This window comes from Theobroma cacao, chromosome 3 (genome assembly GCF_000208745.1).
Source record: "Theobroma cacao cultivar B97-61/B2 chromosome 3, Criollo_cocoa_genome_V2, whole genome shotgun sequence".
Taxonomy (NCBI): domain Eukaryota; kingdom Viridiplantae; phylum Streptophyta; class Magnoliopsida; order Malvales; family Malvaceae; genus Theobroma; species Theobroma cacao.
The window spans coordinates 13,358,346-13,373,061 of NC_030852.1; positions in this window are offsets into that span (position 1 = coordinate 13,358,346).

Consider the following 14,716-nt stretch of genomic DNA (forward strand, 5'->3'; position numbering starts at 1 on the left):
GTTCAGTATAGGCTGTAGATAGTTGATCTCATCGAGGACTACCGTTGGATCTGCATTTTCCAAACCGTAGGTTCACAGTCCTCTTTACTTTTGTTTATTCGAGGGCCCTTTTGTTATTGTAAATTAAATTAAATATTTTGGCTTACTGTATTTCAATATGTATAAATCTATTTAGCTTTTACGCTATAAAAATTATTCACGTATAACTTTATAAATATTGTTTTATAAGAAAATAGAATATTTTACTTAATATTTCTTTTATTTTCTTATTATATTCAAATAACCATAATTTCGTTTTTAATGAAGATTTTAGACTTTTAAACTCATTTGAATATGAATTATGTGTTTTGTACTTGTATATTACGTTTTAGCTAGTTTCGAAATTTTTGAGAAAAATTACCAAAATACCCCTGTGAGACGAAAAATTAATATTTTATTTGTTTTAAGTTGGAAACGGCTTAAAATTTTTAGAACACGATATTTGACTATGGTTGCTCACAAGGGAACAGAGAAACTGATAGTAAAGCCTTTCGGGGTTTTGGGTTGACATTCCGAGCAATGAGTGTCTATCGGGACACCTTGGCGGTTGTCACGGGCTCGAGGGGAGTACCGGGTCGTGACATTTTATTTTATCAGTTTTAAGTTAGAAATAGCTCAAAATCCTTTGGAACATAATATTTGGCAATGGTTACTCACCGGGGGAAATGAGAAACTGATATTAAGCCTTGCGGAGTTTCGGTTGGCATTTTGGGAGATGAGTGCCCATCGGGGCACCGGGGCGATTGTCACGGACTCGAGAGGAGTTCCGGGTCATGACACTAAGGGCTTAGTGGGAGCAAAGAAAAAGCCCATGAAGAAAAAGACTACTTCAAAAGACAACACCAAAGGAAATTGTTTCCATTGTGGTGTGAAAGGACATTGGAAGCCAAATTGCAAGGTCTAACTTGAAGAAATCCAGAAGAATAAACAAGGTATGGGTTTTCTAAATATTTTAGAAGCCTGTTTAGTGGTTGATTCTACAGAAACTTGGATAGTAGATTTTGGAGCCACTAACTAAGTTTGCAATTCTTTACAGGGGTTTCAACAAAGGAGAAAACTGAGTAAAGGGCAGTTTCAGATGAGGATGGCAAATGACACCTTCGTTTCACCATTAGTAGTGGGAGCCATTATTCTTCAATTTCCTTATGGTCGTAGCTTAGTTTTGGAAAATGTTTATTACATTCCAAAGACTTATAGAAATTTGATTTCTGTATTTTGTCTAATAAAGTCTGGATATTCAGTTTATTTTAGTGAGACACTAACTATTTATTTGAATAAAGATTTTATTTGTTCTAGAATTGTAAGATATAATCTTTATTTCCTTGAGCCTACAACTTATTCTACAAATGCTATTGACGCAATATGATATGAAACTGAAAGAGTCAAAGAATCTAGTATAAATCAAAATTATCTTTGGCATCTGCATTTAGGTCATATAAATCAAAATAGACTCAATAGGCTTATAAAGGATGGTACTCTACCAGACATGGTTGAGTGTCCTTTGCCAGTATGTGAGTCTTGTATTGAAGCTACAATGACTAAAGGGCCTTTCAAGGTGAAAGGTAACAGAATGCCAAACATTCTAGACTTGGTGCACACAGATGTGTGTGGACCAATGAACGTAGAAGCTAAAGGAGGTTATGAATATTTCATAACTTTTATTGATGATTACTCGAGACATGGCTTTGTGTATTTAATGCACAAAAAAAGTAAATCCTTTGAAAAGTTTAAAGAATTCAAAGCCGAAGTTGAAAAGCAACTAGGCAAGCCATTGAAATAACTTCGATTAGATCGGGGAAATGAGTATTTATCAAATGAATTTTAGCAATATCTCACTAATAATGGGATAATTTCCAATTTGTCAATGCCAAGAACACCTTAACATAATAGTGTAGTTGAAAGAAGAAATAAGACTCTTTTAGAAATGGTTAGATCAATGATGTCTTATGCTAACCTGCCAATCTCATTCTAGGGATATTGTACGCAAACTGCTCAATACTTGTGTAATACCCCATACTTTGATATGGTGACTAATAAAGCTTATCAGATGCGAATTGAGGTCAATTATAATGTTTAAAAGTGATGAAAGATGAAAGGAGTAGTTTAGGATAAAATATTTCGTACGCGAGGAAATAATAATAAAATAATAATATTTTTGTCGAAGGAGAATTTGTGAGATAAAAGGTGATTCAGAAGTCAATTGAGGCATGATAAGGTATTTTGGGTACCAAGGAGACAAAAGGAGACAAGAGGAAATTTTTGGAATAAAATAATATTTTATCAATAAATAATATTAAAATATTAATATTTTATTCAGTGTTGAAATTTTTCCATGAAGAACGAGTATATGGTCAATCTAAGTGGGCGAGAGAAAGAACGAGAAAATTTCAGATAAAAATGACACTAATGGAGCCCGAGTGTCTTTATTAAATAAAGATAGCGCGAGGTAAATAATATTTTAAATATTATGAGAACACTACGTTGGTGTACAAACTTTATATTTCAATTGTACATATGTAAAAGAAGATAATAGAAGGAAATTGACGATTTAAAGATTTTGGGAGGACTTAATTAAAAGGATGAGAACCTTGAAGGGTAAAATAGTAATTTTGTTACAAAGCTTGGTCAAAGCTTTCAAAGGAAGCTTTGACTCTTCTTTTTGTTCCTCATGGCCGGCCACCCATGTAAGAATTGCTGGAAATGTAAGGCTTATGTACAAAGAAAGGAAAATACAAAGAAAAAGAGAAGAAAAGATGAGACAATAGTGAAATGGGGAGGAAAAGTCAAGTAAAGTGGCTTTAAAGGTTCTAAGCAATTGTTGACTTGCATTCTAAACACATGGTCGGTCAAGGAAGACAACAAAGAAAAAGGAATGAATGGCAAAATGAGGATAAATGGGCATGTGATCAATACTTGAAGGAAAGTGTAAAAAAAATGGAGAATTGACAAGCAAGCTTGTCATTGTTGGCCCCATTTGTAAACCACATCACACAAAATTTTATCAATTTCTTTTGTTACCAACCGGTCATGGAGACAAAAGAGAGTCAAAGCTATTAGTATTATTATTTTAAAATCATGTGTGAAAGTAAAGAGGGGGTCGGCCATTGACATGAAAGGCCATCTAAAAGAAAAGAAATTAATGAAAGATGAAAGATAGAAAAGATAAGAAAGAAAAGAAAAGAAAAGTCAAAGTCGGTTAAGTGAAGAAGAAAAAGGAAAGAGAGAAGTCGATTGTGAGGGAGAGCAAAAGAAAAGCAAAAGAACAAAGGAAAGAAAAAAAGAAAGAAACAGTCGAGAGAGAGAAATAAGTCGGTGGTGAGTGAGAGAAGAAAAATTTAACCAAAAATCGATAGAGAAGAGAAAGAAAGAAAAAAAGGAAAAGAGAGAAAGCTGGGGTTGTGGTGGTTGGCGAGAAAAAAAGAAAGAGCTTGGTTTTTGGTGATAAAATGGCTAAACAAAAAAAGAAAAAAATTTGAGTTCTTAGGACTGATCTAAAGCTAACCAATGGTGGAAGTGGAGAGAAGGCTTTAAGCCGCTAGTGGTGCGAGAGAGAGAGAGAGAGCTAATGTTGTCCATTGGTGTTGGGAAGTAGCCACACAAGGCTAAACAGTATATTCACAAGGCAAATCGTGGGTTTAGTGGAGACTTGGGCCAACCTAGCCCAATTTGGTAAAATTGCTTTACTCTTCTCCATGGCTTATTGTGAAATTGGACTGTTGGGAAGCTAACCCATCTTATTTAACTATACTTTGGTTATTTGGTGATATGAAGTAAATTTAAGTTGCTTAGAAAGGTTGAAATAGGCACTTAATATCATAAATAAATTACCGGTGTTTATAATCTAAAGAATTACGTGAGCAAAGGATATAATTAATTTTAGTAAAAATGTATTAAGATGTGAGTTAGGTGAATGTGGATTTATGATAGAATGAGAAAGAGAAGTGGAATTGATGCACTAAGTATATTGGGTTTAAATTGTTACTAGGAAAGTTTGTTGTGGAAGAGTGCCGAATGAAGTATGTGACTGGCAAATAGGAATAATTATACACACGTATGAATCAATAACGACGTAGTAATCCCGCTATTGTGAGGTGAGTAATCAGATGATCATCTTAACTATGTAAAGTAGTTTATACTTGTTTTTATGATTTTAAAGAATAATGAGTTTGAATTGTAAATTATTATATTTTAAAATTGAAGTGTTGGTCAAACGAAATGAGATTTATAATTTGTTTTGAAATCGAATACTGGTTTTGGAAATTGAGTAAGTGGAGACTAAATACTTGTGTTATCTATATATATTTATAGTGTGAATTGATGGCTTATGATAATGTGATTGCATGAATGGCTGGATTTGTGGTTTGTGGATTATATAAACTGTTTGGTTTTACCTTGACAGGCTGGGTAATATTATATTAGACATGTCATGCTGTCGAAATGTTTATTAATTTGGTGGGTTATTTGATTAGCTTACTGCAGTGGGCGGGTTTTCGTGCACCAGCCTATTAGAGGGGCACGGTAAACCCCATTATATTTTACCTTAGTATGAGAGGCGCGGAGGATATCTCCTAAGGTAAGTTTAGAGTTCACTTCACGCCGAATCACCACGTGAGGGTGAAACTCAACCAATGCCAAGGAACGACTATGTTTTTAAACGTAAAAACATGTTTTATGTGTATATGTTATTTTAACAGCCTTGGCGAACTCGGTTGGATGCCCTGCGCAAGGTGTCACCGAGCACGAGTTTTGGCACTAGCCAAGTTTTGAAGAGAATCATAAGCCTTGTTGATTATTTTGATGAAATGTAATTGTTTTGTATGAATTGAAATGAGTTTTAAATGTTATGAATCATATTATGATGGGATGATTTAACTGTCTCCATTTACTCGGCTTTAGATGTTGTAGATGAATTTTGCTTACTCACTGGGTTTATAAAAACTCACCCCTTCTTTTCACCCATTTCAAGTTCAAAGCAGTCTGTAGACAGTCGATTTTGTCGAGGGTTTGCTTTTGGATTTGCACCCTTAGAAATCGTAGGTCTACAGTCTTGTTTATTTTTGTTATTTTGGGGCCCACATGTCATTGTAGAATATTTTTGAATACCTGGTTTAGTGTGCTATTATATATATGAATTTATTTTACTCTTACTTTACAAAAAATGTTTATGCAGGATTCTATAAATATTGTTTTATAAGAAAGTGAAATATTTTATTTAATATTTTTATTTAGTTTGATTAGCCATAATTTTATTTAAAATGGATGATTTAGATTACTAAAATTATTTTTAGATAAGAAATGTATATTTTTCGATCGTATGTTGTATTTTAACCAGGTTTCAAAATTTTTGAGTAAAAATGATCAAAATACCCCTATGTGGCAGAAATTACTTTTTGTTTGTTTTGATTTAAAAATAGTTTATATTCCCTTAAAACATAATATTTAGTAACTGTTTCTCACAGGGGAGATGTAAAATTGATGCAAGAGCCTTGCGAGGTTACCGTTGACATACCTAGTAATGAATGTCTATTGAGACATCACGGCGGTTGTCACGGGTTCGAAGAGAGTACCGGGTCGTGACAACTGGCTTAATTTCACTCCATCTAAGGCTGTGCCTAAGACACCAAGGGAGCTGTGGATAGGGTGTAAATCATCTCTACACCATCTACGAACTTGGGGGTGTCTTGCACATGTTTTAAAGCCTAAGTCCACAAAGATGGAGCCAAAGACTGAGTTGTGCTTGTTTGTAGGATATCCAAACGGAACAAGAGGTTATTACTTCTATAGTCTTCAAGATAAGAAAGTTTTCGTTAGTATGAATGCCACTTTCTTAGAGGAAGAGTTTGTGAGAAATCACAAACCTAGAAGTGAAATTGTCTTAGAAGAATTATATGATCCTTCAGGTTTAAGAGTTAATTCTGAAGATGTCATAACACAATCTAATTCAAGAGTTGAAATAGAAACACAACCTGAACATCAAATAATGGTGCCACAATGTAGTGGGAGGGTTGTGAGATAACCAAAAAGATACATGGGTCTGTTTGGGAGAAAACATGATTGCACTCTTAGACGAACATGAATATGATCCTATTACATTTAAGAAAGCTATGAACGATGTTGATGCTAAAGAATGGCATAAGGCAATGAAATCTGAGTTGGACTCCATGTATTCTAATAAAGTCTGAACTCTAGTAGATCCACCTGAAGGGATAAAACCTATAGGGTGCAAATGGATTTACAAGAGAAAAAGAGGAAGTGATGGGAAGGTAGAGACCTTCAAGGCTAGACTAGTGGCCAAGGGGTTTACCCAAAAAGAAGGGATTGACTATGAGGAAACCTTCTCGTCGGTTGTTACACTTAAATCCATCAAGATCCTCTTATCCATAGCCGGGCATCTTGATTATGAGATATGGCAAATGGATGTCAAGACTGCATTTTTAAATGGAGATCTTGAAGAGCGCATTTATATGGCTCAACCAGAAGGTTTCATTAAAAATGGCCATGAGCATAAGGTTTGTGAATTGCATAAGTCCATTTATGGACTTAAGCAAGCATCTAGGTATTGGAACATAAGATTTGATACTGCTATCAAATCATACAGTTTCCAGCAAAATGTTGACAAACCCTGTGTCTATAAAAGGATACAAGATAAAAAGGTTGTTTTCCTAGTCCTTTATGTTGATGACATTCTACTCATTGGGAATGATATAGGAATGTTATCAACAGTTAAAGGTTGGTTGAACCAACAATTCAATATGAACGATTTAGGAGAAGCTAACTATGTTCTAGGGATCAAACTTATAAGGGATTGTAAGAACAAGCAGATAGCATTATCTCAAGCATCCTACATAGACAAGATTTTGGCCAAGTTTTCTATGCAAGATTCCAAGAAGGGTTTTATGCCCTCTAAACATGGAATCAAACTTTCTAAGGAGATGTCGCCTAAAACTCTAGAGGAAGTTGAAAACATGAGCCGGATTCCATATGCATCTGCCATTGGTAGTCTCATGTATGCTATGCTATGCACTAGGCCAAATTTTTGCTATGCAATTGGATTGGTTAGTAGATTTCAGTCAAACCCAAACGTGGAGCACTGGACTGCAATCAAGTGCATTTTAAATATCTTCGTAGAACAAAGAATTACATGCTTGTATATTCTGAAAGTGACCTTGTAGCGATAGGGTACACTGATTCAGATTCTTAGTCTTGATTATAGAAAATCAACAACAAGATCTGTTTTCACCATTGGAGGAAGAGCCATAGTTTGGAGGAGTGTAAAGTAATCTTGTATTGTAGACTCTACTATGGAGGCAAAGTATGTTGCAGCTTGTGAAGCAGCAAAGGAAGATGTATGGCTTCGTAAGTTCCTTATGGACCTTGAAGTAATTCTAGATATGGACCAGCTTATTACACTCTATTGTGATAACAGTGGAGTAGTGGCTAACTCAAAAGAACTGCAGAATCATAAAGCAACAAAACATATTGAAAGGAAGTATCATCTCATTTGTGAGATCATACAACGTGGAGAAGTACTTGTGAAGAAAATTCCAACAGAGTAAAACCTCGTCGATCTATTCACAAAGACTCTAACGCAAAAGAGTTTCGATGGTCACTTAAAAGGTCTTGGAATGAGGGATATGTCATACTTGCTTTAGGGCAAGTGGGAGATTGTTGGGAATTTTGAGAATATGGTGCCTTAGAAAGCAAGTATATTCTCATGCTTAAATTCATTAAATTTATTTGTAATGAAAGTACATTTTGATAATAAGATGAAGAGTTTGTTATAGTGAGCATTCATTATCTAGTTATTAAGGTACCAAGATTCTATTGAGATATTAAAATACATTCGTATGAAAAGTCATACATAGGAGACATGTATTTTAATTGAATCTAAAACTTGTTCACAGCCATATAATAAAGTTGGTCACTTTATTGTGTTAACGCTATAGTGTCCAGATTACTTCCAACGAAACGAGTGTGATTCATTTCAAGGGAATGATGAGTTTCAAATCATCGAAATGGTTGACTTCAAGTAATGACACTATAACATGAATTGGAATCATGTGATAATCAAATTTAAGTTTTACCGTTACCTAAATCTTGATGTCACACTTATGCATTTGTTTATAGTAGAACCGAAATCCTGATGGATAGTGGACTCATGTTTAATCTCCTTATAATCTTTGATTTACCATGAGCATGATCATCATAAAGCATTGATCTAGACTTTGTAATTTGGGATTATAATCGAGATGAACATCTGAGAACATATATCCAGATAATGGAGTTCATAACATTAACATCACTTCTAGTGATTTCAAAAAGATTGATGATTAATCTGGGCCCAGTGGATTGATGAATTAGCTACTTATCACATCTAGATACTTAAAAGATTAGATCTAAAGTATTGAATCACTAATTGGATGAAATTTGAGACTTGGAGACAAAATTGACATAAAGGGTAAAACAGTAATTTCACCTTTTGTCATTGGATGGTTATGAGGGTTCACAATATAAGGTTTGCAATTAGACAACTAATAATTAATATCAAGTATTGAATTATTTCTTGTAATTATAGTTAATCCAAGAGCGCAACCATGAATCTATGGGGAGTGATTTCATGGTTAATAAGCTTGAATTATTTTTAATGAGATTAAGAATAATTCTAAGTTTATTGGAGCTTGGAATATCTATGTCGAAATAGATTTCCCACTTAGCTTTGTAGAATTCAACTTGTTTAAGTTGGAATGCATGTTTTAATTTGTTTAATTAAATTATGTATAAAAACAGCAGCATTAACATGTTTGTCTTAATTTTGACAAGAAAATATGTTTGTCTTAATTTAAGACAAGAAAAATATTTTTTTGTCTTAATTTAGACAAGAAAACATATTTGTCTTAATTTAGATAAGATAAAATATTTTTGTCTTAATTACAGACAAGAGTTGTCTTAAATTAAGATAATTTTTGGAGGATTCTTGCAAAATGAATCTAGACATCCATGTTGATAAAAGGAGACTCCATGTTTGACTATTACTCTTTTATTTATTATTAATTCTTTTTAAATAAAGATGGATAATAATAAAATAAGAGTTATTATTCAATAAGGAGTTTTTTTTATCAAGAACTCTAAATGATAATTAAAGAATTAAATTATTTATTCTTTAATTTTTATTTTGATAATTATGGAGCAATTTTGATGCTTCCATAGCTTTGAATGGATGGTCAAGATTGATTCAAAGGTGTTTCATTTTGATTAAACCTTTGAAGCAAGAGTTTTGATAAAAAGAGAGGAGATTAGAAGACAAGATTGAACGTACTTTTCATAAAAAAAGTTTCAGCCGTCACTTCTCTTGTTTTCTCCTCCTCCAAGCTTTTCCAAAGAAAAGAGAACAAAATCGGTTGCCTTCTTGTAGTCTTACATTCCACACCTTGTCCACTCAAGGTTCAAGTTGAAACTATTCTTGAAAAATAAATAGTAAACTTGTATGGTCGAGAAATCATTCATTGGTGTGATGGTGTTTGAAAATAAGAATCTCAAAATAAAATGTATGATTTTTCTTACTTAATAGATTCTTATTTATTTTGGATGTGATTATGTTACTTGCAATAATAATAATGTGTTTTTTCACTTGTGTAATTGGATTGCTTGCTTCCTTTATAAAATAAATTTTTGAAATCCATGCTTTACACAATCACATTAATTCACTAAGATCCTACTCCAACATAATTAAAAAATCAATCTTGAAACAATCATTTAAGTACAAACTTAAAGAGTATTTCAAGAATTGTTCCTAGACTAAGCATTTGAACATTGCAATTCTCAAGAAATGATTTTTCAATGTAAGCATATGAGAAATAATAAAATCAATAAATTAAAGTATTTATGAATAATTTCTCATTTTTTAATCTTTATCATTTTAGACACATGAGAATTTATAAGATCAATATAAGTGCCATGTTTGGAATAACCAAATTCACGAATTCATGAAAGTTTTCCCATTTTTCAACAAGTTTTGCAATTTCAAGAACATGTGTTTGCACCAAATAATCATGAGAGTGTTCATCATGCACGTTTTTAAGGGCTAAGAATCATCATTAAGAAATTCTTAATTGTTCAAACCTTAAAACCTTCTTCACATCACAATTTCAAAACATTTTAATTGGTTAAAACTCCTAATTAATCAATTAAAATGTATTTTCCAAGTTTCTAGAACCACTTTAATCGATTAAACCATGATTTTAACAAATTAAAACCCCATTCTAAGCACATGAAACAAATTTTAATCAATCAAACCAAGAGATTAAATCATATTTGATATAAAAATTCATCAAAAACATAATCAAATCAATTCAATCAAAGAGAACAAAAAGTTTAATCTTTCTTTTCAAAATTTTGGCACTTAAAACACAAAAGATTTGACTTGGACATGCTTTGTGTAAAATCATGAGCTCAATATCACTTAATTTTGTTTAATTATATTTTAAATGATTTATGAAATAAGCAATGAGCATAATGAATTGTGTTTATAAATGTCAAGGGTCATTTTCAAATATCTCGCAATCATGTGCCAAAATGCCCTTATGACCATTCAAGCTTACAAGCAAGCAAGCACATCCAATAAGAACAAGTCAATAAGTATTTTAGTCGTGAAATAAACTTGTCCAATTCATAGATTATTACAAACTTATGGATGACAAACATTTTTCTCATATAAGCTCATCTTGCTTTAAAAATACCAATTCAAGTAGTCAAAGCTTATCATGCTCAATTTTAACCAACTTGAAACATTCAAATAAGTCTTAAATGACAGAGAAAAGTTGTTCAAGTGGTTAAATTATCTTAGTCACAAAGAAATCACAAAGTCAAATCTCCAAACTCAATTTTCCTTGTTTATGCTACGAGAATAGGCAATTATACAAATCAATCTATTAATCAGCCATTTCACATGCTATAAACATCAAACCTTTTATGCTTAAAAATATGCTCAAAAATCATTTTTCCAAAAAAAAAAATATGAAATCAATTTAACATAACATGAGGAAATTATATCAAAATAATTTTCAATAATTAAGCAAAAACAATAAAACAAACAAGTAACTTTTGGCATAAGCATGAGGATATAATCAAGATCAAAGATAAGCACATACTCAATATTGAGTCTCATACTTCCTTCAAGATTATGCAATTTATAGCATGTATCATGTCAAATCAAATTTCATAACCAAAATTTGTTGTAAGGATAAAATGAGAGTAGACAAAGAATTATTCACTTAATATACAAGCAAGAAAAGGTAATCAAAATTCTCAATTAAAAAGGAAAATAAAAACCAAGCTAAATCAATCAATCTCAAGAATTTGACAAGCAAGCAAAATAAGAAAAAACAACCAAAGATCATGATTTGACAAATAAATGACTTTTGGTTTAGAAATCACCTAATTTCCATTGTGTCTCTAAAGGGCATTCAGTCTTCAAGAATTTGTTTCTCTTTGCTCTAGCACACCAATGGTTTTAATTCTTTAAATGATTCCTTTGGAGTTGACACCAAAAGAGACACTATCGTTTTTCTTTTCTATCAAGGTTGACAAATAAATTTTTATTTTCAATCATATGCTTTGAGCAGCCACTGTCCAAGTATCAAGGTTGCCTTTTCTTTGGTTGAGCTTTCAAACATTATTCTTTTTGCTCTTGCTCAACCTACAAAATAATTTTCATTTCTTTTTAAAAAGTACCCATCCTTTGATGGGTCTTTGGGGGTTAGTAAACACACAAGAACCTTTAGGCACCTAAACTATCTTGGTTTTGGGAATGTTAACACCCTTATGATAACAATCATAGAAGAGATGACCTTTCTTGTGAAAACTCTATTATATAAAGTTATTTTGACACATTTTGGGGGCTTAAGTACCTAAATCTATGAGTTTTTAGGTTCGAATTTTAGCCTTTTAGGTGTGTTTCTAGTTTGAGTTAGATTACATGTTGAATAGTTAAATTAAGTTATTTTACTTCAATTTTACTTTATTTTGCTTTAAATTACATTAAGAAGAGTTATTGTTGATTTCTCTCATGGTTTTGTGCAGGATATTTGACGAGCAAGGTGTAATTGAGTCAAAATAGCATAAAGATAACTTAAGCTGGAGAAGTCCAATTGATGTGATTTTAGATTTATTGGGAAGCTAAGAGAATGGTCTACAACTTTCATGTTTACCATTTTACCCAGTTCAGACCAGATTGAAGTGAAAATAACGTTAGAAGATGATGGATAGATGTAGTTCTACACAAAGTCAACATGGTGACTAGCGATTGCGGCTTTAAGTTACTCATGATCATGGTGCTAAGGGAGTTACTGTTGCAGCACTGGGAGGATCGAGGTTGCGACATTGAGCTGTTGAGGTGCATCATATAAATATTCAAGAATAGACTGTTGTGGCGTTAAAGATGTAGTGCCGCTGCGCAACCAAGGAGTGTCATGGCGTTTTGATGCCCTGATTTCCAAAAATAAAATTTTGATGAAAATTTGGAAAGTAAGGCAACTTGCACATATTTAAGGGGCTTCTTGAGAGCATTCAGAGGAGAGGAGGATGACAGCTGTTTTGGAGCATTGAAGCTAAGAATCAAGCAAGAAATTAAGATCAAGTGAGAGTGATTCGAGATTAACCAAGCTTCAACATTAGTTTATTTCTCTTTGTTGTGTTATACTTTTTTTTTGAATTCATGGCTGAATTTCTTTGGGTAATGTTTTATTTAGATATCATGAACTAATTTGCTTTTCTAGGATTGTGGTGGATTTCAACATGTAGTCTGAATACTTGTTTTTTGTTATTTATCGTAAATGGGTATCGTTTTACGTATTCAATTATGTTCTTAATGCCTTTAATTACTTGATCAATAATTAATTGATTTGTGAATCTAATTGAAACTTGATGGAGAGATTTTAGGTTGGACTAAGATTTGAATAGTGTATGTTCATGTCACTTAAGTGATCTAATTCGGGATTCGGGTAGACATATGCCAATTGCCATACATAGCCAAATTAAGACACTTACTTAATGAACTTAATTTAATTGATTCCTACAAACATATATTGAACTACTTAAATTAGGTATTTGTGCAAGCATCTCGACAGAAACTTGTCCATAGATTTGGATTCTAGGTTAGTTAAACCAACCAAGAAAGATAAATAACAAGAGAAGCTAATATCAAATGAAGTGTTGAAAGAATCCATAATCCTAGGTCTTTAATCTACTGCTTTTCTCAACATATTTAATTTATGTTGGTTAATTTAGTGTTTATTTCAATTTCATTTTTGTTTAGCTTTTCAATTTTCAGATTACTTAAATAAGATTAATTTGTTATACAATTTTAGTACTTAGTAAAACTTTAGAAACAAATCTTTGTGGGAACGATAATTGGGACTTACTGTCTATATTATTTATTCAATGCATATACTTATATGTGCAAAATCAACAATAAGTTTTTGGTGCCATTACCGACGATTTTGTTCTCTTTATTATTTGTTAATATTAAAATTTCATAGATTAGTCTTAATTTAAGTTTTGTTTATTTTGCAGGTTTGTTCAGTCATTATATGAGAAGAGCAAAAAGCTCAAAGATTATCTCATGTGATCTAAAAATTAGAGAACATTCTGTAGACTTAAACGAGAAAATCAACAAGGTGTTGCTTCAACAAATACAATGGTTGAACAACAAGGTGAACAACAAATCCAATAACGTGTAGTAGTTGAAAATCATTACTTAAGGGATTATGTTGTTCCTCTAGTACAGGGACTTCCATCGAGCATTCGAAGGCTAGCTATTCAAGCAAACAATTTTGAGATCAAGTTGGATATCATCACCATGATTCAAAACTCAATCCAATTTGGGGGTGTAATACCCTGTACTTGATGTGGTGACTAATAAAGCTTATTGGATGCCAATTGAGGTTAATTATAATGTTTAAAAGTGATGAAAGATGAAAAGAACAGTTGGGATAAAATATTTCGCACGCGAGGAAATAATAATAAAATAATAATATTTTATCGAGAAAAAATTTTTTAGATAAAAAGTGATTCGAAAGTGAATTGAGGCATAATAAGGTATTTTGGGTACCAAGGAGACAAAAGGGGACAAGAGGAAATTTTTGGAATAAAATAATATTAAAATATTAATATTTTATTTAGTGTCATAATTTTCGATGAAGGAGGAGTATATGGTCAATCTAAGTGGGGGAGAAGAAGAATGAGAAAATTTTGGAGAAAAAATGACGTTAATGGGGCCGTGTGTCTTTATTAAGTAAAGATAGCGTGGGTAAATAAATATTTTAAATATTTTAACTTCATACTTTGTTTGTACATGTGTAGAAGAAGAAAATAAAAGGAAGTTGGAGTTAAATGAGTGTTGGGAGAACTAAATTAAAATGGAAGAAACAAAAAGGGTAAAACGGTAATTTTACATGAAGTTTGGTTAAAGCTTCCAAATGAAGCTTTGACTCTGATTTTTTTTCAGCCCAAAACTATTCTTATCTCCTCCAGTAAGATTTTCTCCTCTTATCCTCCATGCTCCACACCATTCTTGAAGCTTCCATGCCATTTTCTCTTTGTCCACCATGAAACCAAGTTTTCTTCATTTTCCTTTCCATGTTTTCTTTTCCTTTCTTCTCCAAACTTCTTGAGCACTAAA